This window comes from Nasonia vitripennis, chromosome 4, assembly GCF_009193385.2.
Source record: "Nasonia vitripennis strain AsymCx chromosome 4, Nvit_psr_1.1, whole genome shotgun sequence".
In the NCBI taxonomy this organism is placed as follows: Eukaryota; Metazoa; Arthropoda; class Insecta; order Hymenoptera; family Pteromalidae; genus Nasonia; species Nasonia vitripennis.
The window spans coordinates 633,575-659,328 of NC_045760.1; the positions used below are offsets into that span (position 1 = coordinate 633,575).

Below are 25,754 nucleotides of genomic sequence, written 5' to 3' on the forward strand. Positions count from 1 at the left end.
AACAAACAGCGCGCGCAAGAAAGCGCGGGCGAGCGCTAATTTCGCCGGCGAGCAGCGCTTTTGAAATACCCACGCACGTACATCAGCTCTCTATAATGTGTGTGTGTGCCGCCATTATCTGGAATTTGCATTCGCGCCTGCGCGTGATTTCGAAAAAGTTCTCGCCGTAATTAAGGCGATCGGCGCTTCGCGCAACGAGAGCATTAACGGCGCAAGCTATGGGAAAAAAGCGTGTACGAGCATAAAGTTCATCTCGTCGGCCATCGTCGTCGGTTTCGCAAGCCGCAGCGCACGGCGTTAAATGACGCGAAGCGATAGCCGGCGCTGCAGCGTATTTTTTGCCCTCGTCGCATTTGCAAGTGAAAAATTGTTATAAATCGCAGCGGGGCAATCAAGATCAATAACAGTCCGTCTCGTCGATGCGACGGTGCGCGTCGTATTTTTAGTCCCCGTTGCGCGGCTTCACGCTCGATACGCACCGCTACGGCCCACGCACTTTCGACCCGAGAGCGCGGCGAGCCCGAGCGAGCGAGAGAGAGAGAGAGAGAGAGAGAGAGAGAGAGAGAGAGAGAGAGAGAGAGAGGGAGAGAGTTGCATTGCCGCTGCCGCGCTGCACAGCGTTCGATAAATTCGACCTCGGACGCAGCCGCTGGGAAAATCGGTTTTATGCGATTATTGCGTTTGCCGCTTACGAAATTGACTGTGTGTTTCGATCTCGCTCGTCGAGGGAAAACGTTATTATCATTTTCTGCGGGAGATTTCTCGTTCGCTGCGATTGCGGCACGCCGATGCTTTTTCATTTTCTGATTTGCGACGATGGCCTCGATGGCTCGCCGGAGTGAGTGAGCGTTTTTTACGAAATATTTTTACACGTGCACAATTTTACGAGCCATTAGTATTGTAGTCAATGGGCGCACTAATAGAGATGAAGATAGCGTCGGCAGCTCACACCCTTGGCGATAGGAGTGCGCACTACATATACGAAAACATTGCGATCCGTATTTTTGCCTCCCTGCACGCACCAGATGCGACGCACATCCCATTGTCTCTGCCAAAACAAAGGAACTGGAAAAAAACACACACATCCACTCGATAACAATCCCGCCAACAAGAGACGTCCTTCTGCAAATGAAAATTACCGCTGATATGTAAAAGCGCTTTTCGCACGTGACGCGCGCTCGCAACGAGGCTGCACAGATAATAATTCAGCATATAATCCGCGCAGAGGACGCGGAAAGAAACTCGTTCCAGATACTGCAGGAAGCGCACACGCAGTCGTAGGTGTCACGAGTCTCGCGAAATTATACAGCTGATGCGGAAAAAAAATGATAAAGGAAGAAATGTGCATCGCTTGACCTCGGCGAGTTGTGCGCCAGCGGCTCTTTGTATTGTAGTGCGACTTGCCAGTGCAAACAATTCCCGATTGCAGAGAGCTGACGCGACGCCGCTGCGGGCTGGCCGGGGAAGTGCGAACAACAAGAAGAAAGCGGGCTCTCCGTCTGCTCATTGTACCGCTGACCGACTCTGCGAGAGCGGAATTTTCCCGAAACGCGCATGCTAATTCTACCCGAATCGTCGTACGGTATATCCATTACTAATACCTTGTTAGAGGGAAATCCGTCGACGTCTCCCGAAAATTGAAAGCCCCACCGATGGAGCACGAGAAAAACAATAAGCGAATTCCCCGCAGGCACGCAAAACAAGCGTGTCAAATGCTGTTTTTCCGGGCGAGCGCACCCGAAAGGCGGCGAAATGAAAGTGTCGCTGCGGAGAGAGAGAGAGAGAGAGAGAGAGAGAGCGAGAGAGATTGACAGGCAGGTCCAGGTAGGCGATCGCCGAATAACGAGTGACAGGGAGAAAAAGAGAAGCCATCATCCCTCCGGCGAAAGGGTTCAAAGGACCGGCCGATTTGATCCCGACCGAAGCGTGAATATTCTCCTTTTCACTGCTGCACGCGGGAGCGCGATATCTGCCCCTTTGTTCGCGAAGGACGCGTCACTGGACAAATATAAAAAAGGAAGGTGGGGAGGGCGGTGAAATCACCATGCGCGCACTGACCTCGCTGAATTCAGTGCAAGCAAGAGGATATATGCCTTTACCTTACTCTATACGACGTTATTATAACGGGGAAAATTGCGAAACGCGCGCGTCTAGACTTTCGTCGGAGCTTGTCCGCGCGGAGCACGTGCTCTCTCCGCTCCGCAACAAAGGAATTATTTGTATTTGACACGGCATTACAAAAGTGGGACAATCGCGGCTTGTTGACTCTGCGCCACGGCCTGTCAGCCATTTAATGCCTCGCTGTGTGCAGTGTATGTGTGTGTGTGTGCTTTGGCTCGCCGATGAATATCCGGTATCTGCGCACTCGCTGGACTGATTTTTTTGCTTTTCGCGCAATAGGCACACCGAGGAGGGGAGATGGCTTGCTGTTGAATAATTTTAACGAATCGCTGCCCATAGCGGGGCGTAATCGTGGTAGTTTCCCTTCAGGGCTAACTCATGCTTCTTTCATGATTCGGCGAATGAGTCTCGCGTGGCGGTGGCAGTGTAAGCCGCAAACTCGAAACATTTATTTCCCCCGGGAGTCGCGCCCGCGCGCGCGGGAGGTAAGATCGACCTAATAAGAAGAGTCAATCCCGGCCGAATGAGAGGAATTAGCCGATTTCGGCCGGCCATAAACGTCTTAATATTTTCGAGCGCGACGCCCGATTGCGCGTAAATTGTTTACACGCGGAGGAATTATTGCGCTGCAGCGCGCCGGCGAACGGGGGAAGGAAGATAAGGCGCTGATTGGGATTTATAAGAGTGTATTATGTGTGGTCGAGGTAAATATTTGAGCCGTTTCATCACTCCTGAATGAGTTCGTTATAAACGTTTTACAATATTCATTATGTACGGAATATCGAAGTGGGAGAGATCGCGCTCGCCGAGTAATGAGGGCATAAATCTTAATTGCGCAGTGAAATATTCACTCGCGAAGCAGATTTTCGGACGGTTGCTTCTCGTATTGTATGAATTTCATTTAGTGCACGTCCGCGTCAATTATGCAAAACGATTCAATCCCTCGCTGCAAAAGCGCTGCATTTACGGCGCCTTAAAATTTCTTCCAGTTTTCCCTCGTTAATGCGTACACGTGAAAAACCGCACGCGGCGCAAAAAGCGAAAGCGCTTCTCCGCGCGGTAATTTACGAGTCGCACGAAACCAGCCCGATGGCAATCTCGCGGCACGGTGACACGATCGCGACTCTTCGACAATCAGAATCCGAAGAAAGCAGACGACGCTCGGGTAGGTCTCCGCTGAGCAAACACGTCGGGCGCAGTATACGGCGACCACAAAATACGTCGAGCGACTGCTAATTGCGAGAGCGACGGAGCCGTAAAATCGGCCACGCGAGCGCACTAAAACGTGATTACCTCTTCCTGTTATTTTCACTTTGTCATTAAATAGGCTCCCGCGCCGAGTCTCTAGCGTACAGCGCACACACACACACACACACACACACACAGACGCGAGCGCTTCCCATTCATTCGAGAAGTCGGCTCGTTCGTTCTCGGTACACCTATACACCGGAGGATGAATCGGGACTTTAGCGATGCTTATCGGGATGATTTTGTTATTGCGGACTTTTTTTAAGAGCCACGCGAACGGCAATTACGGCCTAAAACGGCCGAGTTTTATCGCTTCCTTTTTGCATAAAGCGAGCTGCGCGCGCGCTTTGTGAAGTGACAGTTGAAACGAGGCTCCTCGCGCGCGCTTATAGTTGCAGTTGTTGTACCTTTCATCGGGCATCCTCTCGTTGCGCCGCTGCAGCCGACGAGTGCGCGATGAGTAATCTCCTGCATCGATGCGTTTCTTGCCGTTCTTTTTCATAGGTCTTTTACTGGGTTTTAATGCGGACGAAATTATGCCTCGCTTTAGTAGTCATTTCCTCTCCATTCTATTCATTCGCTCCGCGATTTTCTTTTGTTAATACGACGGCTCGCGTGCTCGTCAAGCGCAGTAAAATCGCTTTAAAAACACATGAAAAAGAAACGCAACGCTAATTGCTCGGCGCGCTGAAATTCAGAGAAAGTCATCGTTTTCAAGCTCAAGCTCGCGCTTTCGCATTAGCCAGGCATCTTCCCGCGCGCAGCAAATCGACGAACACGAGCCGCTCGCAAACTCGCAAAGTGCTCGCCGCGTCGCTATCAACGTCGAGATTTCCACAGAAAGCTCATCTCTCCGGAGCTTCCCGCGCAGGCGCGGCTCTGAAAAATACCCTACGACAAAGCCGAAGAGCGAAGCAATCCGTTAGCCGCGCGCAACTTTTGCATGATTAACGAGACGCTCCGAGAGACTCCGAGACGGAGTGCAGCGCGTATCTCTCGAGCCCACTATTTTCGTACGACTTCGATGCTCATCTGCACTTTACGATCCTGCCCCCCTCATTTATTTTCCCGCGGCGCGAGCTCAAAGCGCGCCGGGGACTCGTCGTCGTCGCGATAAAAATACCTTATTGACACTGCTCTCTCGCGTTCGCGATTTCTCACGCGCTGCGGTGCTCGCCGATTTTTTAAGGCCCGTCTGGGCTTCATTCGCTAGCAGATGGATTTAGAACGAGGATGGTTCTCCTGTTGCGCGCGACGAGCCTCGCCCGACGCCTTACGCAACGTTCGATTCAAAAGCCGCGCGAAAATTACGCGCGAGTCGGTCTCTTTTATATACGGCGAAAGTTCATTCGCGCTAAACAGCGCTTGAGCCACGCACATTCCCCCTCATAATCCGGCTCGCAGCCGATCCCTCGGGCCGTCGGGGATATCGATTCGCCACCCTCTCGAGCGAGCCACAGCGGCGCACTCTATATCTATACACGGAAGAGCCCAGAGAGGGGGAGGGAACGAGAGGTCGGACACACGAAAACATCGCATTACCCGGTAAGCGAGGCGTGCAAGAAGTTGGCGCGAGCGCGCGAATATTCATCGGATGATAATTAACGACGAAAGTCGTGCAAACATCACACGCGGTCGAAGAACCCTGAGAGCCGCCGCCGCCGCCACGCTCTCTCCTCTCGCTCCCCTCCGCGGCGACGCGGTGCGATGACTCAGGGCGCGCCCGAGTCGCTGCGTGTTATGCATGCACGCCTTGCGGATTTGTTGACCATCGGTCTGTCGCGTAATCTAGTTGTTTCCGAAATTGCATTGCCGGAGTTTGCTATTTTTTCCGAGCACAATCGGCTGCTCGTGTTTTTATTCGCCTCGCTGACGACAGCGCAGCGACAAGCCTTCGCGCTGCAGTTCTGTTTTTCTTTTCTGTTTTCCGTCTTTTTTCACGCGAGCCGGTCTCTCGCATTGCCCCCGCTTTTGTTTTTTCTCGCTCTTTGTGCGAGTCTGCATAAAGGATAATAAATTTTGTAAGAATTAACGTATGCGCTAAGAGGCGCTGTTTGTATAATACGTCGGGTCGTAGACATCTCGAGCTGGAAAGAGAGAAAGAGAGAAAGAGAGAGAGAGAGAGAGAGAGAGAGAGAGAGAGAGAGAGAGAGAGAGAGAGAGCTAATTTAACAAGCTTTCCATCCTGGACGTCTTATTGTCCGCGGGAAAGATAAAGAAACGCTAAACTGTGTATAAGTCGAGATTTATAGCCGAGGAAACCGTTGGCTTTTAAATGTATTTCATTGGATTTAAAATGTTGGCGGTATTGTTGTCCGGGCGAGCCTGATACGAAAAATCGGATTTGTAAATCAGAATGAGTCCCGTTCCGGAGTAGGCTGCGCCGCTCGTGCGCGCGCTCGGAGCTTTTTGTGCGCAAAATAATTCAATCGATTAGCTATATAGGTATTATGCACTCTCGTAACAGGTTGTACATGCAAAACATTGGCGCCTCGGTTCATTCGCCTCTCGCGCTTATTTTTGCTCTTTTTCCTCCGTCTTTATAACTCGTCCATTATTTGCGCTCGTGTCAAACACGCGGGGGCGATGATAAATTTTTCGTGAAATAACGCGCGCATTAAAAAGGTTATTCGTGTAGCGTAACGTTTGATCATGTTTATTTTATTGATAATTTAAAGCTGCAATGAAAATTACTTTTATTGGCCCGAGCGTGCGGAGGCCGTTAAATTATCGGCGAGCGGAGCGAACATCGTTTTCTTACACGAATTTTTGTATACGGTGCAAACTCGTATGAAATTTCAACAATCACCACCTCGTCAATTATCTTTGAAAATTGTTCCTGCGCGATCGGATTCGTTTTCGGATTAACTCATTACCCGTGGCGCGTCTTCCAATTGCGAGGCAACGCATTTATTCACTGACATTAATTGTATTCCCCCCGAGTTTCAGCCGCGTCGGAGGAAATTCCCGGGATCCCTCTCGCCTGGTAACGTAAAAATTAAAGTTCACGGAATAGCGAGACACGGGCTTTTTCTAAAAGACCTATACCCGGACTTTATACTTTTCACTTATCAGCCCGCGCTCGGCAGTAACCCTCCGACTAATTTCTTTTTCCCTACACTGCCACCTCGGGGAAACGCGTAAAAAGCTCTCCGCATGCTCACGTTCGCGCCATAGCCAAAGCAAAACGTGAGTCTGCCCCTTCCCCGCGCAAGAGCAGACTGTTATGGGCCTCGCGCGCGAGCGTTTTATTGTTTTTTTCATCATCGCGAGCTGCTCGCGCGCGCGCGTGCAATTTACGAGAGGCGCGCGTATTACGAGCCGAGAGCTGGACGTCGAACCCGGGGAGGGGTTGGTCGACCTGGCCACTCGGGAATGCATTACGTGGCCTCCGCGAGTCGCAGCTCGCTCTTTCTCTCGTATTTACCTTCGGCGGTGTATGCGTGTCCGTGTGAGCAGCTCGCTGCTTTTCTCCGTCTGCCGACTTTCCTCCGCCACCCCCCAGAACACCCAGAAGAAACGAGATACGAGCGTTTCTTTCCTATCAAACACCTCTCCGGATGCGTTTAAAATGCTCGCGGCCCCCGAGTATGCCATTAATGCCGGTCATTTTATTTTCTCTCCAACCGAGATCCGACCGATCCGACATTCCTGTTGTATAAGTAAGATACGCCTGGGCTTTCGTGACGGCCGGCGTGTTACTTAATGCGCGCGCGCGGCGATGCCTCGCTATCTTGTTCGGGGACTTAACTGATGCGCGATTGCGCGGCTATCGTCGCGAAACTCGTACAATTCAAGAGACGGCCCGTGATTTTCTTTCCACAGCTTTTAGCGCTGATGGCCGTTATTTCGCAACTTAACTCGCTTTTGTATCGGCAGCGTGAGGCGTAAAGTGTCCGACACTTGGCATAACAAAAAATTACTGCGACTGTATTAACGCTTATCGGACACCGCGTTATTTGAATTAGTCATCGCTATAGTATAAGTGGCCTCACATTTGTAAAGTATCCGCGCGCGCTGGAACTACTAGTGGGGTATTATTTTAATAAAAAATGACGACCTCTCATTGCCGATGCATCAGCCGCTTTATAGTCTTTTATTATGCGCATAAAGTATTTTCTTTATCGATTCCTTATCTCCTTATCTGTTTCATAAATTATGAGGTATTAATTCTGTTTGCGTTAAAAAAAGGTGTTTGGTTAGTGAATGAGACGAGCCTCGCTAAAGTCTTTGTTTATAAAACTGGCAAGGTTTTCGCGAAACATGCCGTGATTCACTTCTACTGCCGCATAAATTACTTTTTATTTTTAAGCCGCGCGCGCGCGCGCGTGCGCGGAGGAGACTTACATTATTCCAAAATTAGTAGTACACGCGATTTTCGTAACAAAGTAAGACCCGCAGCCGCTGTTGAAACTCGGAACGATGTACTCGACGCCAACGTTTTTTCTCCGCTCCGCGAGGTATTCCGGGAAATTCTCAAAACCGTAAGCGAGTCGCATCGAGGAATTAAAATAACTGCAGCCGTTAATTTTGTCGTCTCCTCCTCGGAGAGCATCCGAGTGCCACTCGGTTGCAGATAATGCTAAAAAATTAAAATCCATTCGATTTACATTAAACCGACTTTTTAGAGAATCGAAAAGGCACGACGCTCTCGGGCGCAAGAAATGCAAAAGAATGTTTTAATGCCCATACGTCTTTCGGATTTTACAGCGCACTCCGTCGCGCGGAGAGACGAGAAAAAATGTTGAGCACGAGCTCAACAAATCCGGCATCCGCGGCGGCTGCGGCCGAGAGGAATCCCGTTCGTCCGCCGGCCGCGCGGAGAAATAAAAGATCGCGAGCTCGAAAGCTCGGGGTTCGTTAATCGCCGTACGAGAGTCGCGAGCCGCGAGGAGGAATCAATCGACAGATAAGGCGTCACCGATAAATTGCCGAAGGAATAATCGTCTTTAATGGCCGAGTGACTCAGAGTGCCGGAAGCGCACTCTGTCACTTTTAGCGAGTCTCCGCTGCATGTCCGTTTATTCCTACGGCTCTAATGCCCTTCGCACACACATCAGCGAGCGAGATATCATTTCTGCCCTTTAAGCGCTCCTTGCGAGTATTACGAAGAAACTCGCGAATGTAAAATTTAGCTTGGCAACTTTGCTAAACGCGCTGCCGAGTTTAACGTGATTATGCTCGAGTTAATGAATTGGGTCGCGACCTGAAAAATTTTAAAATCCTCTGCGCGGCGACGGCTCTCACGCGCGGACACAGAGTACTTGGCGAGGTCAAAGGGTTTTTACTATTGTACCTTGAAACAGGCATTTCCTCCTTTTTATGAGTCGTATTTTTCAGTCTTTCGTAATGCCGACTGTTACTGTTCTGTCGCACTTGTATGCAAAATAAATTATTTTCTGGAAAAGTGTTTGCAAAAGTCGTAAAAATAAAAGTAAGAAATTATAAAACGTATACGACTTGCTTTTTACGACTTGTTTCGTACACTTTCTTACGCCCGAGGAATAAATTAGTTAAGATAGCGAGTAGTAAAAAACACGCAGGTCAACCGCGGCTGCTTGTTTTCGTCGACTGGAAGCAGAGGACGCAATTGAAAGGAGAATTAATTTCAGAATCATCGCCCGTCTAGTTAGAAAATAAACACGCGAAGCCGGAGCTCGTTCTTCCTTTTTCTCGCTCTCTCGAGGTTCGCGAGGCGATCGACACCCCGTCGCGCGCGGACAACAAGGAGAGAGGAGAAAAAAGCCCCCGACTATGTTTACGCAAATGATGGGCGCAAACTCATAAATATAACCGGACAATTAACACGTTGCACGTGAGCAAACCGAACGGAAAGTTGAAAACCTGCGCGCGAGTCGCGAGCGCAGCGACTAATGCACACCGGCATCAGACCTGTTGCCGTACTTAGCGCTCGCGGGGCCTCTGCAAACACCGGCGGGCAACGCCGCCGCCAAGGAGCGCTGACACTGACACTGACGTGACTCATCAGAGTCCGCGTTTCCTCCATCTCTCCTCTTCTCTCGCTTTTATTAGCTGCGAGCCTGGCCGCGCTTCGCAGAAGACGGCGGGAAAAATGCGAGGGAGACGGATGGCAAGGAGAAAAGTATAAAACAAACGGATAGCCATATATACACGCTTATTCTAGCCGCTGAATACTTTTCTCGAGAGTTTATCTTGCGGCCGCGCGCCGCTGGGAAAAACACGGCTGAAATTTATACTCCGGCTATCGGCACGACAATGAGCAGTCGGATGAAAATCGATATTAAATTTAAAAACCGACCAAGTTGTCAGCCTCGAAACGATCCCGTGTATCTTTTTCCCCGAGTAGCTTGGAATTCAAAGTTTTCTGGCGGGTAGTCGCGTCGCAATAAAAGTCTGAAAGTGGCGTTACAAATAAAAAGTCTCGTCCTCTTTTCATTATCGGCCATCAATTTTCATTTACGAACGTTTTTATCGGCGCAAAAGTTTTCCACTCCGACTTCGAATCCGTCCGCGAGACTCGGAATTTCTCGTGTTTTCAGAAAATCCCCGCTTCTTCCACGCGAACAGCGTGTTCCGCCGATTTAACAGGTTCGAAAAAACGCCCGGATTGCCGCGTTTGAGATACCGAGGCCTCGGCGAAAAACACGTATTTTAGCGCAATTTGTGCCGCCATACGGGGGACTGCTTTTTTCGTGCCCGCTCATCAGTTAATAACCCGTCGCGAGCGCGTTTCTGCTCTGCCGGCAGCTCGTCGAGCCTCTGCAGCTTTCAGATAAAAATCTAATTTTAGAAGTCGCTAATTTTTTGAAATATTCACTGCCTCCTGAGCGAACGCGGCGATAACGAGCTGCCGCGCAACAAGGTTCGCCAGACCCTTATCGTTATACCTCGCACACATTTATTACCTTTGTAAACACGCAAAGCTCCCGCTGGTCAAAAGGCGGCGCGGCGTGGCACCGAGCTCGAGCTTACGGCCCATGATATCCAAGCTTCAGCGTCCGGCTCGCTTTTTTCCGCGCGGCGGCGACGGCAAAGCCACTCCAATTATCATTCCGCGGGCCATTAAGTCGTTTTTCCGTACCGCAGCGTCCATCGACTCGCTCTGAAAAGCAGCCGGCACTTAACGAAGCTAATTCGCGCCCCTTCCCTGTGCGCCGCTTTTTGGCCTGTGACCTGTTGTCCGGAAATTTCCTCGGTTCCTTACCTCCTTCGTAGCAGGGATTTCGAGCCTTTTGAGCACTAGGATGGAACGGACCTATACCTGAAAGCTTTGCCACTAGGCAAAGTTTTGGGTGCAGACGAGTTTCCGATCCTTTTTGCGTAGGGTGAAAGGGTTCCGAGGAGCAGCGACTTTGAGCTGCCAGACACGGCGATGGCCTAAAAATAAACGGCGGGAGGAGACGGGCGCGTTGGTTATGGATGCAGGCGAGCCGGAAAGGGCCGCGATGAGAAGCTGCTGTCGTATTTATCGGGCCTTTTTCCCCCGAGAAAGTTGACGCTCTGCCGCTCGCTCTTCTTTCCTGCAGTCTGGCTCAAGACCGCTAATGACTTTTATACTCGGCCGGAGAATCCAGACGCTTTTGAAGTATTTGAAAAACTTGGAATCGACTTTTTTCCGCGGATTCGACTTACGACACCGTTTACCGCGTGCATGTAGTTTGCGGAGTATAAAATCCCGACTATTTCACTCGTCGCGGAATTAACTCGCCTTCAATGATATTGCCGTTTTTTGCCTCAGCCCTTCAATGCGAACTCGGAGCAGGAAAAAAAGCGTAATATAACGCCAACTTCTCGGGCAGACTTTTTGCCCGTCGCGGAGTAAGAAAAATATTGGATTTCAACGATTGTGGTCTCGCCGTTGCGGAAAAAACCACTAATTTACGTGTCCGCCGCCGAGTCGGAGAAGAAGACGAAGAAGAAGCAGCAATAGTGCTCGGGATTTATCGATGAAAAGCTCGCAGTCGCTCTTGTATTTTTCCCTTCCCGGGCCTTTCAACGGAATACTTATAATTGACGGCTCCTGCGCGAGGATGGATCGCGGCGCAGATTCCCGGCGCGAGTTGCGTGCGCGGGAGCCTCGAGAAATGTCTTCGTCGAACCGCGCCGACCCAACTGATTGATTGGTTTTGCGGGATTACGCGATGCGGACGATAAAATGTGTGATCCGCTTTCGTCAAGTGGTCGAGGAGTTAAACGGACGCTGATGGAGGAGAAGGATAAACGAGCGCTACCGCGAAATACGGGAGCGCGCAACAAAGACCGCGCGGGAAAGTCGAGAGAGATTGAGAGCGAAGAATGAAAATTGTATCATACGGCCTAAGTGAGGCAGCGCCGCTGCAAGAAAGGGCTGTAAAGATGCGGTAGGTAAACAGGGCCGAGGTTTCGAGAACTGGAAAATCAAGAAACTTGTAAAAAGATAGTAGGGGGATGTTATTTTCACGGAAGCCGTTTCGAGAAATCTTTTATCTGCCGTGCAAAAACTGGTAGTCGGGTGCGCCATCTCAATTCGGGGGACAGCGCGCTCTAAGCGATCCACGTGTCCCGAAGCTCTTTGCGATAATGCCGAGCTATTGTCGTGAGCAGCGAGCGTGGACAATTTCTCGCTAGGAGAGTTAACGTGACACGCTAACAACGTCATTCATTACGCATCCGACTCGTTCTTGGAAGCATTTTTTCTGCAATGCTGCACTTTCCTAATGCTAATTTAATGGCCAATTATTTTCGTCGCCTAGGCCATTTTTCACAACCGGCCTCGCAACGCGCTCGCGCAGATAACGGATGATTTAGTTCTGTATCGAGCGTACGGGCGTTTTTGAAGCCTTTCGCAAACACGGGGGCCCGAGTTTGCCTTTTGGAACTATCCCCCCGCGGCCGGGAGGAAACTTGGGCAATAGAAAGTTGGAAACTCGGAATGCAGGAAAATGGAACCATCAGAATAACGGCCTAAGTCGACTTAAATTAGTCCCGCGACTTCTGCGAAAGTTTCTAAACAGAGTCGTTCGGGCTCGTTCCAGCAAAACAGAGAGTGAGAGAGAGAGAGAGAGAGAGAGAGAGAGAGAAAGCATCGAGAAAAAGATGTAAATTCGAATGGCAAGGCGTCGCTCATTAAAACTAACAGCGACACGTCAATGTCCAATTCGCGTTCCTTGACCTCGCTCAGAAGCCCATCGCGCGCACGCAGCCTCTTCGACAAAAAGATAACAACAGCGAGCGAACGATGCGGGCTGAGCGAGGCAGATAAGCTCGAAATGGCCCATAATGCATCATAAGCAAGGCTCTCCCGGGCAACAACTCCGCGCACATCATCTCTCTCTCTCTCTCTCTCTCTCTCTCTCTCTCTTTCTCTCATACACGCGAGCTGCTGCTTGTGAACTCTGGCCTTGCGCTCGAAGGGCAAGGCCATTCCCGCAGCATCGAGAGATAGAGAGAACGAGAGAGAGAGAGAGGAGCAGTTGGCACTCTCTTCTCTCTATCTTTCTCTTTTTCTGAATCCGACCTACTGGCGCGATGAAAAGGGGGAGAGAGAAAGAGAGGCAGCTATATACGATACAGCGCGCGCAGAGCAGGTCTGGTTCGTTACGACTCGCGCAGAAAAAGCTGCACCGACCAGTTCTTGTCGATTTGTGGGCAAACACTGAAACACTCCTAAGGTCGTGCGAACCTCTCCTGCTGCGCGATGTAGCCACTTTGGAAAATGTGTATTCTCTCTTCTTCCTCCTATCCGCTGCGGCTACACAGCAAACAGCCTCTGCTCGGCCGTGTCTCGCTCTTTTTGCCGCCGCCGCCGCCGCCGCCGTCGATTAACCTTTCGCTTCCTCGTTACAGGAAGCTATACAGCGGGCGGGATGAAGATGTCGGCGGATTTCGCCGCGTGTATCTCGAGCTCGGGCTCTTTATGCGAGGAGATGCGGCCGCGTCGATAGCGGACGCCCTTCGCGCCTTAATTAAACGCGCTGTTAAGTGGATGAAGCGGATTAAATGCTAATTCCCTGCAGCGGGTAAACTGCTCACTTACATTTCATAAATTGAACTTTTACAAATTGCCCTTATCTGCGCCAAACTGGCGACAGTCGCTTTGATTCTCGTACTTTGATATTCGCTCGCTAGGCGCTGCAATCTCGCTCGATTGTAGAATCGCTCCAGCGGCGGCGTAATTAATATCTCGCCAGCTTTTTTAACGAACCCCGCGCGCGCGCGGACACGCCGACGCATATATCTCGGCAATCTATCTGTCCGCAATCGATGCAATAAATAATATATACCGTATAGAGCTCTCTCTCTCTCTCTCTCTCTCTCTCCTCTTCTTCTCCAGCGCGCGATCTTATCTCTCATTATATCCGTCGGACTTGATTAATTCCAGCTGCTCGCGGCTAATTCTTACCTCTCGGCTACGCCGTACACGACGTTAGATAACGGCGGATACGCGGCGCCACGTGCTTTGATATCGCGCCTACGGACGTTTAATACGTCTAAAGGGCAGCGCGCGAGCGGCCTACGCGAATTAAAGTCAAATTAGCGCCGTGCATTTGGCGACGACGACGACACCGAGGACTGCGAGTGGGAGAGATCTGCACAATCCAATTAAAGCCTCTGTGTGATTGGGCAGCTAGCTGCCGTGTATGCACTACGCAGCTACTCGCATTATATCCAATTGAGCGATTATGTAACCGGCGTTGCATGAATAATTACACGGTTTCAATGCCCGATAATGGGATGTTTAATTGGTAAACCGAACGCTTGCATCGGATTCAGCTTGCGGGCGGGGGACGTCGCAGTAGTAGTATTAGTAGTAGGATCCAATCGGCTCGGGGCTGCAGAGTGAAATTTCAAGGCGTATAATTAATTCGCGAAAGGCGTAATCCCATTGTTAATGCAGTGTCACAGCCGATCGTAATGCCCATTTGTAATACAGATTAGGCCGCGCGCGACTCTTTGCATATTGACAGCGCTCGATCTAATCTCGCAGCTCTACAATATAATTTTTGCATCTGGAGCGTTTTATCCGCGGCGGCAAGTACCCGCACGCGCTAATTATACGCATTCGTATGTTCGTTATACGCTTTGAATTAAAAAGTCTGGATCTCCTCTCGAGAATCGTTGAGCTATCGCTTTCGGTCTTCATTACGCTCGCGATTAACTGAGATAATTATTCAATCCCACTGACTTTAATCGAGGCTTCGTTTAATAACACATTGACTCGGATAGTTCTCGCTCAGCCCGTAATGAAGTGCGTCGGATCTCTATCGCAGTGGGCTGGATCCTCTTCTATTTCCGCGCATCGAAACTTAAAAAATCGTTTTTCCGCGCGAGAGCGAGTCTCTTTTTTCAGGTGGGTTATTAATTGGCGGCCAGGCTACCGATACACCGCGACCAATAAATCGTAATGTTGCAAAACGCCGAGTCATAAATCATACAGCGCGCTCGAGTTGGAGGGAGAAAAACACAACTCGAGCCTCGCAGTGTAATGATCGGGATATGGCTCTTCCTATGGCTTGTCACTGTCACGTCACGGCGTAACGGACAATGCGCCCGGCAAATCAATGACAATCGTCAGAAGTATCCGCATTGTTTTTTTCTTCCTTCTCTTACACCGTTTACACGTCTCGGCGAGCCGTGTGCGGCTTTAAGATAATCGAACGCTGTGTACAGCCGTCAATTTCGTCGAGGTAAATCATAATTTGCGCGATCGATCCGAGCGCCCGCATAAGAAAATAACATAAACAAGGGCTAGGAAAGAATTTCGATGCTCTCCGATGGCGATTATCTGAATAGAGCTGTAATGTGACGTAATTTCCCGGCCGTCGCAAATGAATACTGCTAATAAAGGAAAACGCGAGTCCTTTATTCGCCGCGATTTGTTAATCAGTCGGATTGTAAAACGGCCAGTCAATCATGCGGCTCGGCCATTCTTTTTATGATTTGTATGGCCGTTAGCGACAGCGTTTCCACGAGTCTCGACGCTTCGAATTGAATCCACCGCGACGATAGCGGTGGCCGAAATGATCTCGACGCTGCGCAAGATTGATGCGCGTAGGCAGGTCGAGAGATTGAAAGGGGTTTTCCCTGGAGTGACCCTCGAGTAAGTATATACGGCTATAGATAAAAATTCTGCCGGGCCGGCGAAATTTATCACGGGTAAGAAGAGAGCGAGAGGAGGAAAAAATTCCTCCCTCCCGCAGGCGCGTGCATTATTTAGCGGCCGATGGCAACGGTCAACCAAAATGTATCCTGCTTACTCCGCGCACCGGTCAACGAAGATAAATCGTCAGGCGGCGAGCCGGCACACATGCGCGCATAACGGGGCAGAAGACGCGCGATTGTTACAAATGGTTGACAATGTTTCCGATGTCTTATCGATCCTCTTACCGTGAAGCAATTCGTCATGCTCCCACTATGATATTGACCGGACGAGCGACCTTCTCTCTCTCTCTCTCTCTCTCTCTCTCTCTCTCTCTCTCTCTCTCTCTCTCTCTCTCTCTCTCTCTCTCTCTCTCTCTCTCTCTCTCTCACTCGCTCATTCCCCACGGAATACGCCAACTCGCACTCGTCCGAAAGAGCCGAGCGAGTCGACAATGAGAGGAAAACGAAGAAAACGAGCGACCTGACGTAGGCAGAAATTGCAGGAAGCGGAGGTCATACTCTCTAGCGAGCAGTGTGCTGGCTTCCTTTTTTCCTGCGTTGCTCGCGCATGCATGTATGGCCGCGCGGAGTCTTCCCCCCGCTGCCCCCTTCGTTTTTTCACTCTCGACTCCTTTACGACGTCGTTTTTCACGCGAGACTGGGAATGATCGAGTGCGCGCCGAGAGAAACGAGCGCTGCTTCGCGATCAAACAGATCGCGCGCCATAATGGATCATGATAAACGCTCTTGTGCGATATGGATTTGCGCAATTTTCCCCGTATTCCATATAGCCGGAGCTTAATGCACCGCTTGCCGGATGCGCGGACTGCGCGGAGCCGCCGCCGGACAGTGATGGAAACGTTTTAATTGTTATTGAGAGCGGCTCGTTCGGCCGCTTAATGGAGCGCTCGAAAGAGAGATGATAATATTTCAACGTTCGACGCGCGGCCGTGATAAATTAACGCGGAGGCGGCCGATGCCTGTTGCGGAACCTATACGCGCGCGCACACACGATCCTCTCGCGGCGGCGTTAAGCAAGTCCCGCGCGATTATCGGCTGGGATGCCGAAATTGAATCGAACGTATCGTTTGCAATTCATCGCTCTCCTTGCAACGCGACGATGACGCGCGCGGCTTTTTTCCCCGGCGGGAGAGATTCCAAAGGCATGACTAGGACTCGCGCGCTCGAGCCGCGATAAGGAAAAAGCGATGTGTTTAAACAGGTTGAGCTATACGGCGCGCACATGTATAATATTGCGACGAAAATAAAATGCCGCCGCCGCCGGGATGTGAACGAACTTATTAAGGAGAGAGAATAAGAGCAACATTGAAACCCGTTGTCGAATGATGTCGGGTTCAGGGCAACGAGACTCGTTGCGCAGCGGAACGAGACGGTGTCAATGGACCCGTAGCGGCCAGTTTCCAATACTATTCGACAATTTTCGCGCATTGTTTCCGGAGCTGGCGAGGTTAAAGAGTGTCTCGGGTCCTCGTGAATTACCTGAATGGGCTGCTCTTATTACAATTTCTCTCCTTAATTCCCCGCGCTAAATGGGACTAGATTTGAATAGCACGCTTAAAGCCCCGAGAATAACAAAAGAAAGGGAAGCATGATAAATGAGCATGATAAAAGTCCCACGGGAGCCGAAAGTTATGACAATTTAAGTGTCAGCTTTTTCCACGCCGAGGCGGAGAGCGACGGAGAACAACTTTTAATAAGGCGCGACATTCTGGCCAGCTCGCGTTAGCATATTCATTATCATTAAAATTCGTGCAGCCCGGCGAAGGCGATGTGACACATCTCCCGCTCTCTCTCTCTCTCTCTCTCTTTCTCTCTCGAAACTAATCTCCTCCTCGCCGCTCTGTTTATTTCCCCGTTCGTCGCGTTGTACATATGGCCCGCTTTTCGTTTATACGATCCTCCGTTTATGATATAGCTGTACGCGCAAGCGGTTTACAGGTAGCGTCGTAAAAGAGCCGGAGATCGGAGTGACTGATGTCTCCGGGCCGCTGCGGAGAGAGGAGAGGCGTCCAGAAAAGCAGTAGATAAGAGGCCGCGCGAAGCAGCTCTTAAAAGGTCTAATGGCGCTTAAGTCATCCTCCCATAAGTACCGTCTCGCGGGGGCATCTCTAGATTTAAGGCCGACCTCTTACACTCGCCTCGTCTTTCTTTTCCCGCGCAGCGATCGCCCACTCGTAAACGCTCTCGAGCGCTCTTCTTTCGTTCCGCCTCGTGCCCCTGCGTACAGCGCCCGGCTTTAATTACTTTGATTAGAATTTTTTGCCCCTCCCCCCTTCTTGCCCGCCGTCTCGAAACTCGCGAGGTTGGGTATTGGCAGTTTTCCGTCGGTCAATTTTTACGGCGCGACTTCAACAGTTAGGTCGTAAAGCGTCGCTTTCGGTTACGGCCGATAAAAAAGCTCTTCACTTTTCTTTGATATTTTTCAGAGCGCAGCGCCGCGGCAAATGGCTTTTTCAAGCAATAAACGCGGTCGACGTCGAGAATCAATCCTGCGCTGGAGCTGCTCGGAAAAATTCAGACGGATCATCCAGTTCGAGGGCAGTCCGCATCGGAGCGGTGCACTTAAGGTTCTGCTCGGGTTACGAGTGGCCGAGGTAAATTACGCAAACTATTACTGCGCGCTCTCGCGTTGTAATTACGTCGAAATGAGAAAAGCGTAATATTAGTTTTTACCCGCCCGCTCGCGGCACAATTTCAACCTGATAATATCCGAGCGTATAATTTTCGGCGCAGCTCGAATGACATCGCGTTACAATGCCACGGCTCGCTATCCGCGTAGTCTAGCCGCTAGCAGCGCGGAGTAAAGCCTCGGCGCACGTGCGGCAGCGGCGATTTTCAAACCGCTGAACATTCTAGAGATCGATGAATCTCGTCTCGTCATAAATTAAAACGTACGCGTCGATCGCTCCATCGGCGGACGCGCGCGCGTACATCAAACACACTCGTATCGATATCCTCGACGAAAGAGGCATTAATAAGCGTCAAAGTTTTGCGAAATCCCCGTGCTTGGGGCTCCGCCGAGAGAGCCGGGTATACAAATAAGCCTAATCCGCGGGCGTTTTTAGCATGCGTGTGCGCGAGAGAGAACGCGGCGCGAAACGCATGATTGATGGCTCCTCGTAATTAATCCGCACGCGCGAGCGAGAAGGATTGTCGGCCGGGCCTCGGTACAAGGTGATATCCCAGGAATATATATCCTGGCGATGAACTGCTAATGATCGCGCTCCCGCGATTAATCACGTCTCGACAATCGTGCGCTAGCGAGCGAGAGAGAGAGAGAGAGAGAGAGAGGGAGCTCCGCAGCTATGAATGACGAGCTGCTCCCGCCTCCGGGAGAATTTCGCACTTGGGCTAAATACTGACACGCAAGACTCGTCGTCGCCGCCGCGCACCCGAGTCGATTAGAATATCGATCTATCAGCGCTGATAGGACTGTGCAGCCGCAAGAGAAACCCGTTTTCCGCTGCGAACGCGATTCTCCGGCTGCGCGACGACGTTTCTGCGTACGCTGCCGCGTGTATAAGCCTTAACGGGCTTGTTTGAGCCAGACTACTGTGATAAGTCTGTTAGCCAGGCGCGCACGCGAGCTCGTCTTATTTGAGTGTCCGATGATTTGTCGTCGAATTCCTAAGTGTAATAGATGGCCGCTATTTATCACACTGCGTGTACTCGGACTTGTTAACAAGTGCGTTTTCGATTCATTCCGCCTGTATACCAGCTATACGTTTAATTTTCGCACACCGATTGAGCTCGACCCCTCGAGGCCGTGTGGGAGTTTTCGGGAAAGCCTCTAACCGGCCAATTTGCAACGTATTCGGTTACAACGCGTGTGTATCTTACACAGCCTATCTTACATTAGCGAGCTCAGCTCGTGGTCTCCCACTCCCGGGGATCAGTAGGCCAATATTTGAGGCTCGACTCTCCGGCAGCGCACGGAGTGTGAGAACGGCATTTAAAAGCGGCAAACAGTGCATGGCACTGTGTCCACGTGCTCGCGACGACGAGCTATAAGCCCCGTGTACGACAAGCGCGGCGTGTGCGGCGTGCATCGGCCGAAACGCATTAACGTGCTGCTGCTCTGTCTCCGGGCATAAATTTACTGCGAGCGCGATACAGGCCGGCCTTTGCTTCTATTTTAATGTCCGATCCAACGTGGAAGCTCGAAATTGAAAGTTTACCAGCCGCGACGATTAGCTACCGGCTCTCCGATACGTACACCGCGCTGTAGCGTTCGATAACATGCAAATTGCCGATCGGAATACACACGTATGCACTCGGCGCTTGCGGAATCGAATTAATAGACGAAAATATAGCCGCGTCTCTCGAATTAACGAGGGGAGCGAGCTTCCAAGAAGCCGGCGATTTTCAGCCCGGTTCTCGCGTGTGTATACGCAGTGGGAGATCGAATCGCGCAACGTGTAGCATCCGCAGAGGCATTCCAATTAATCGAGTAATCCGTCTTTCTAAATCTCATCGGCAGCTTGTTAAGGCTGCGCCTAGACAGGCCAGCAACGCTGCGGTGCAGTACATCTCTCGCGTGAGCGCACGTGAACGCCGCTGCATCATCATCATCATCATCATCATCATGGTGATCAGCGCGGCTATATGCGCGCACCGATTGAAGTTTCGAATTTTAGAACACAGTGGCTCGCCTTCATTCTAATTATCTATGCGGGTCACCGATAGGCAGCTCTGCGTTTAATCACAGATTACGCGGCACTCCCACGACTCGAATAAGCCTCGTATTTTTATCGACGTTGCCGAGCTGCGTCTCGGTGTAGATTCTCCGGTTGAAATTTTAAACGCGCGATCCGCTCAACCGAAAGTCCGAAAACTACGTAAATTATTCATCGCAACAGGGCATTGTCGAGCGATAGAACGAGGCTCTTTCTCTTTATTATTCCTCTCGATCTAATCTATTTTCACTCGGAGCTTCCGTCTCTCTCGCGCAGCCCAACAAACACACTCAGACTCAAGATAATCCAAGAGAGCAGAAATAGGCCGTCATTCCGGCCGATTTTCGTCTGGCCGATCCGGAATAACTTGACTGCTCGCTCTTTCCTCTCTCGAGTCCATTCCCCCGCGTCCCGATATGTAGTCCGCGTGCATATTATCTGCCTCGCAGAGGCTATAACGTACGTTTCACAACACACGGTTAACTCGGTAAAACACCTCCGCAGCAGCGGCAGAGAGCGGGCCATTATTCATCCTTCGGCATGTACATGAATAAACATCGGCCGGGCGCGCGCGCGCGCGCGAGCGAGCGGCAATCTCCGAATGATCTTCCTGCCTCGCTCGTTTTCTCGACAAAAAGTGCATTTTAAGGTTTCCGTTGGGTCCGCTCGCGAGCTTCTTAAATTTCAGATAGCGAGCGCTCTTTAAGCTCAACCAACAGTGATGACAGACGGCTTTTACCGCGCGTTGCGTGCTTTTAGTCGAGGAAGGAGCAAGAGGCGCGAAGGGGGGCATTAAACGAAAATTAAAAAGTGCCCGAGAGCCCTGTGCGTATGAATTATTCACTTATGGAAAGACACGCTCTCCCGATAGGACGAGATTTCCTCCGATACGCATAGATACTTCGTTAATGCGATACTTCTGCTTTTCGTTTGCTTTCGTTTTTATCAATCTCGGTCTCTGCGCGGCACGACTACAATTATTCAGATAAAGTTGCTCTTCAGCCGAGCCAAATCTTCCCGACAAGGTTATTAAGACTTTTGAGGGAATTAGCCGCGCACAAATACAATGGAAGCACGCGAACAAAGAAGCTCCCGGCACCAAGACTTTACTGAATTCGAATTTGCACTTCATTTTCCCGCGGAGGATCTCCGCCGGGCTTGTATCAGTGCTCATCTCGTGATAATTTCTCGTAACCTCGATGGGAAGCGCGAGCGACATTGAATTAGGAGCGTTGCACAAGAATCATGAATACGAATGACGTCGTTTCGAGTAGCTCTCTTCCAATTTACTCCTCCTCCGCCGCCGCGATCGATTCGTCTTGAAGAACGCGGAGCCACGTAGTTGAACACATTCGATTAATCTGGCTCGTATAATGCTCGAGCGACGACAGCGGCGAAACTTGCCTCTCCCCTGATGTATAGCACAGGGCAGCAGCAGACTGCTCGCGGGCGAATGGCTTTATGCAAACTGTATCGGGCAGTTTGGGTGTTTCCGAAATCCCGGGAGTGCTCGATCCAATTACCGAGGCCCGTCGCCCAATGCTGCATCGCGCGCCTTTTCTTAAACAGATTATCAGGGCCAACGCGAGCCGCAGACTCTGGTACGTTACACGCCTCGCACCTGACAAATCATCTTCTTCATTACGTTTACGGTAATTGAAGTTCCGCGTCGCCGCACTTTTAATTGCACCTCCGAGGAGGTCAAGCTCGCCTACTTCTTTTTATTTCGACGATTCCTTATTACTGCCGCGCCACAAAGTGCGCGAGCATCTCGCGCGTAAATATTTTTTGAGAACGCTCTCCGCCGCAAACGACCGTGAGGTGAGTAATGAAAAGCCAGCCGGGCAGAGGTGCAGCCATCCGCGAAGTTGCAAAAAAATCTGGCGTACATTTCGTCTTCTCTCCGCGCTTCCCTCCGTCTTCCGCGCTATTTGCAATCTCCGTAAAACTCCTTTCGCTCAGTAAGCGCCTCGTATAACTCTCGCGAGAGTTTTGCAGAAATCCCATTCGAATCATGTATCCGGAAAATCAACGCAATCTCGCAGCGAGCGCGCGCAGAGCAAACACAGCCGAAGGACCTCGCAATTAGTCAAAAAACTCGGGTCAAGCCAAGGTCGCCTCCTCCGCGCATATGTATGTATAACGGGCCGAGCCCGCTCCCGTTCCGGCCTTGGCCTTATCCTCACGCGCTCTCGTTTTAGTCTCGCTGCAAAGCCCGTTATTAATTACATCTATCCGGGCGTTATGCCGGAGCCCTAAGCCCGGACCTCGAGCGCCAGTCACGTCAGATTTTCGGAGCGAGAGCGACTCGTTAATTAATTTCCGCCCAGGCGAAAACGCCCTCGAGGATGTGCGGGCCCAGGCGACGAGGCAATTTTACGGCGACGAGTTGCAGAGAGTGAATTCTTACGAGGCCGTTTCGCGACGTTATGTTTATGACTATTGCGCGCGAAACGTACCCGGCAGCTTTTATTATTGCGTATTTTCGGTCGGATTGTAGCTTCCTATTCTCGCTGGGGGCGATATGAGCTCCGGAGAAGTTATTTTCCGTTAATGGAATATTTGATGTTTTAAATACAAAGTTACGTTTGCGAGGGCATAATTAAGCCGTCGTAAACACCAGAGCCGGCGTTTAATTAAAATAATGAGTAAACTATGCGCGCCCGCGCGCGGATGGGATATGGAATAATTAAATGAGAACCAGCAGCGTTGAGTCAACGATGTTCAATTCCAACTAAAACAAACTTTCGTACCGCGCGTAACATTCTAGAAAAATGCGCGGGAATGCAAAATCGCGGAATATTACGCGCAGCTCGGGGCGACGCTCGTCAAGGGGCAGCAGGCTGCTCGTCGAGAGGCCCGCGCGAACCCTTTTACATGTCCCCGTATAAAGTCCCTCTTTCTCTCACACTGCACGCGGAGCAGCAGCGCCTCGCACGACACACTGGGGGGAAATCAAGCGATGCATGCCACCCCACTTTTTTTTCATTTGCCCGCGCTCGCGCGCGCGTGTACCTACCGAGAGAGGAAGGCGAGCTAGTGACTCTCCCCCCGAGGCCCTTGTAGCTCAAATCACGCAATCGAGAAAAGCCCCTTTATACTTGTGCGCGCGCTGCTCGATCGGCTCGGTGTACCCGTGGCTATACCTACCTATGTCACATGCACGCACACACATACGAGCGGAGCGCTCGAAGTAAGCAATTTTAATGGTCCATTTGTACCGCGGAGTAATCCGTTCTACTACTCTTTTCGCTTTGAAAAAGGGAGAGCAGGAGCGAGCGAGAGAGAGAGAGAAAAGGATCGACCGTGCGTGCCCCTTTACGCGAGAAAAATTCGCTTCCACGGATCGCGGCGCATGAATTGAAAAGCCTCGATCTTTTTTTTTTTTCTCGTTTTTTTCTTCCGCACTTTCCCGCGAAGGTAACGAGGAAAATGCACTCGCTCGAAAAGGAGACCGCGCGCGAGTTTACGTGAGAAAATATTTTTTCCTGCACTCGGGCGACGATAAATACGGCGCGAAATAATGACGGTTTTCAAACGCAGAGACAAGGGTTTAACGCTGTGTGTAAGTTATTCTTTGCCACGTATAGCAGTCTCTCCTTTTCCAGATTTTTTCCTCCTCTCGTCACGGGGAAAACGGGGATACACAAACACAAAGTGCCTTCTTGGCTTCCGCGTGCGAGGTCGCCGACCTTTACCCCTTTAATGTCGAAAACAAAAGTGCGCGCAGCGTCTTTTATCGGCACGACAAAGGCGACACGCTGCACCAGGTACAGATGCACAAACCTGCGATCTGCGTTGACGGACAAAAAACTTGTAGCGCATCCGATCTCCCGAAAAAAAATGAACTCGAGCCCTGAGACAAAAACACTCGACGTCGTGAAAAGCCTCTAATCCCGGGGCTTTATCAATTAAATCTGTCACACGTAATAAAACCCGGCAAAAAATCTCGCTGCGAGGAAATCCAGGGAAAAAAAACATCCGCGTTTGTTATTCACCCCGCGCATAAAATTTGAATCAAATTTCGTTTTTGTCAGCCGCGCTATCTCTCTCGTGACATCCGAATTCCGAAAGTCCCACCTCATTTTCACACGCGTGGAACCACATCACGCACGCACATAGGTGCCTCATGAATTTATGGCTGCGACGCCGCTGCTCCCCGTCAGCGTGGAAATCTCGAGCAAGGTGGCTCGCAGGGGAGCCTGGAGAGCGATGATACCATAAATACGAAGAACGGAGGAAAAAACGAGAGAGCGAGGCTCCCGACCGCAGTCCCCCTTCCACGACTGATTAGTATCCCATGCTCCCCTCGACTCCCCGAGACCTCCCCCTCGTCGGTGACAATAATTATCGCGAGGACGATCGAGCCGCGCGGAGGAAAAAATGGTAAAATAAAAACAAGCACTTAACTTTTCCCGCTGCAGAGTCTCGATGCTGTTGCTGCGCGCAGCAGCAGGTCCAACGGGGAAGCAGCGGAGCCGAGTTGAATGGGAAACAGGACTGACAGTAGCTTTTGGCTTTCAAGAGGATTAGTTAATGGGGCGGAAGAAAAGTCTGCAGTGGCATCTCTCGCGCGCCGCGCGTTCTGCCGGGTAACGAAGGGAAAACGACACTTTGGTTGGAATTATTATCGGGAATCAATACGAGAGATGCTCGCGACGCGACAATGGCGAGTGAGAGAAAGAGAGAGAGAGAGAGAGAGAGAGAGAGAGAGAGAGAGAGAGAGAGAGAGAGAGTAAAGTTCCGGGGATTCATTCATTGTCGAGGTATGAGCCGGGCAGGCAGGAAGTTTTCTTGTTTATGGTCAGGACAGAGCGACCATAATGACTCGCTGACTTGACTCTCGGACTCGCTCTCCGTCTCTCATACCTATACGCGAAGTCGCACAATGCCATTTGATTTAGAGGACGATCTCCCGATGAATTTACGACTTGTACTGTTATAAAAAAATCGTTTACTTTATCGCCTCGACGTTTTTATGGGATATTTTTGAGCATGTCTTTATGCTGCCTCTTCGATTCAATCATTATATTATACGCAAGCGCAGCGCACATAAATTCACGTTATTTACTTTTGATTTGATTTTATTGCCAGCGACTTGATCAGTGCTATTCCACCTATGATGGGACACCTATCAACAGCTATACGCAATTAGACTCTCGGCATGCAAGAAAAAGAGAGCGTATTATTTGTGCCTCCGATGCTAATATCGAGGTATCGTTTAATTCGCTGCTTATAGGCTGTTGTTTGCCTTGCCAGACTACCAATTTGGATTCCGCATTATCTCCGGAATGGCGATGAAAAATTACGGTGTTTGTGACGAACAGGAGGAGAGCATCCCAGCAAAATTATTCGCATGGGATGAGCCCTTCGGTTTGTTTCGCATTAATAGCCCTGCGGAAGCCCGGGATAAAAATCTACACGCGAATCGTTTTTCCTGATATTAATATAGATACCACGCGCCTGACACAGGGTAACCACTTAATTTCTCAAAAGAACCTCTTGTATGCAAATATCCCAGTGTTCTTCCGATGTAGCGAGCCGATCATAACACCGAAGATAATCTACGAAACTCGCGGCTCATGG

The 25,754-nt window shown here is 50.6% G+C and overlaps 1 protein-coding gene across 10 annotated transcripts in view; it reads right to left on the minus strand.

The window, feature by feature from the left end:
* The window catches only part of LOC100123314 (serine/threonine-protein kinase MARK2-like), a 366,766-nt gene that overhangs the window by 216,284 nt on the left and 124,728 nt on the right, over positions 1–25,754 (minus strand). The gene's annotated exons all lie outside the window — the stretch shown is intronic.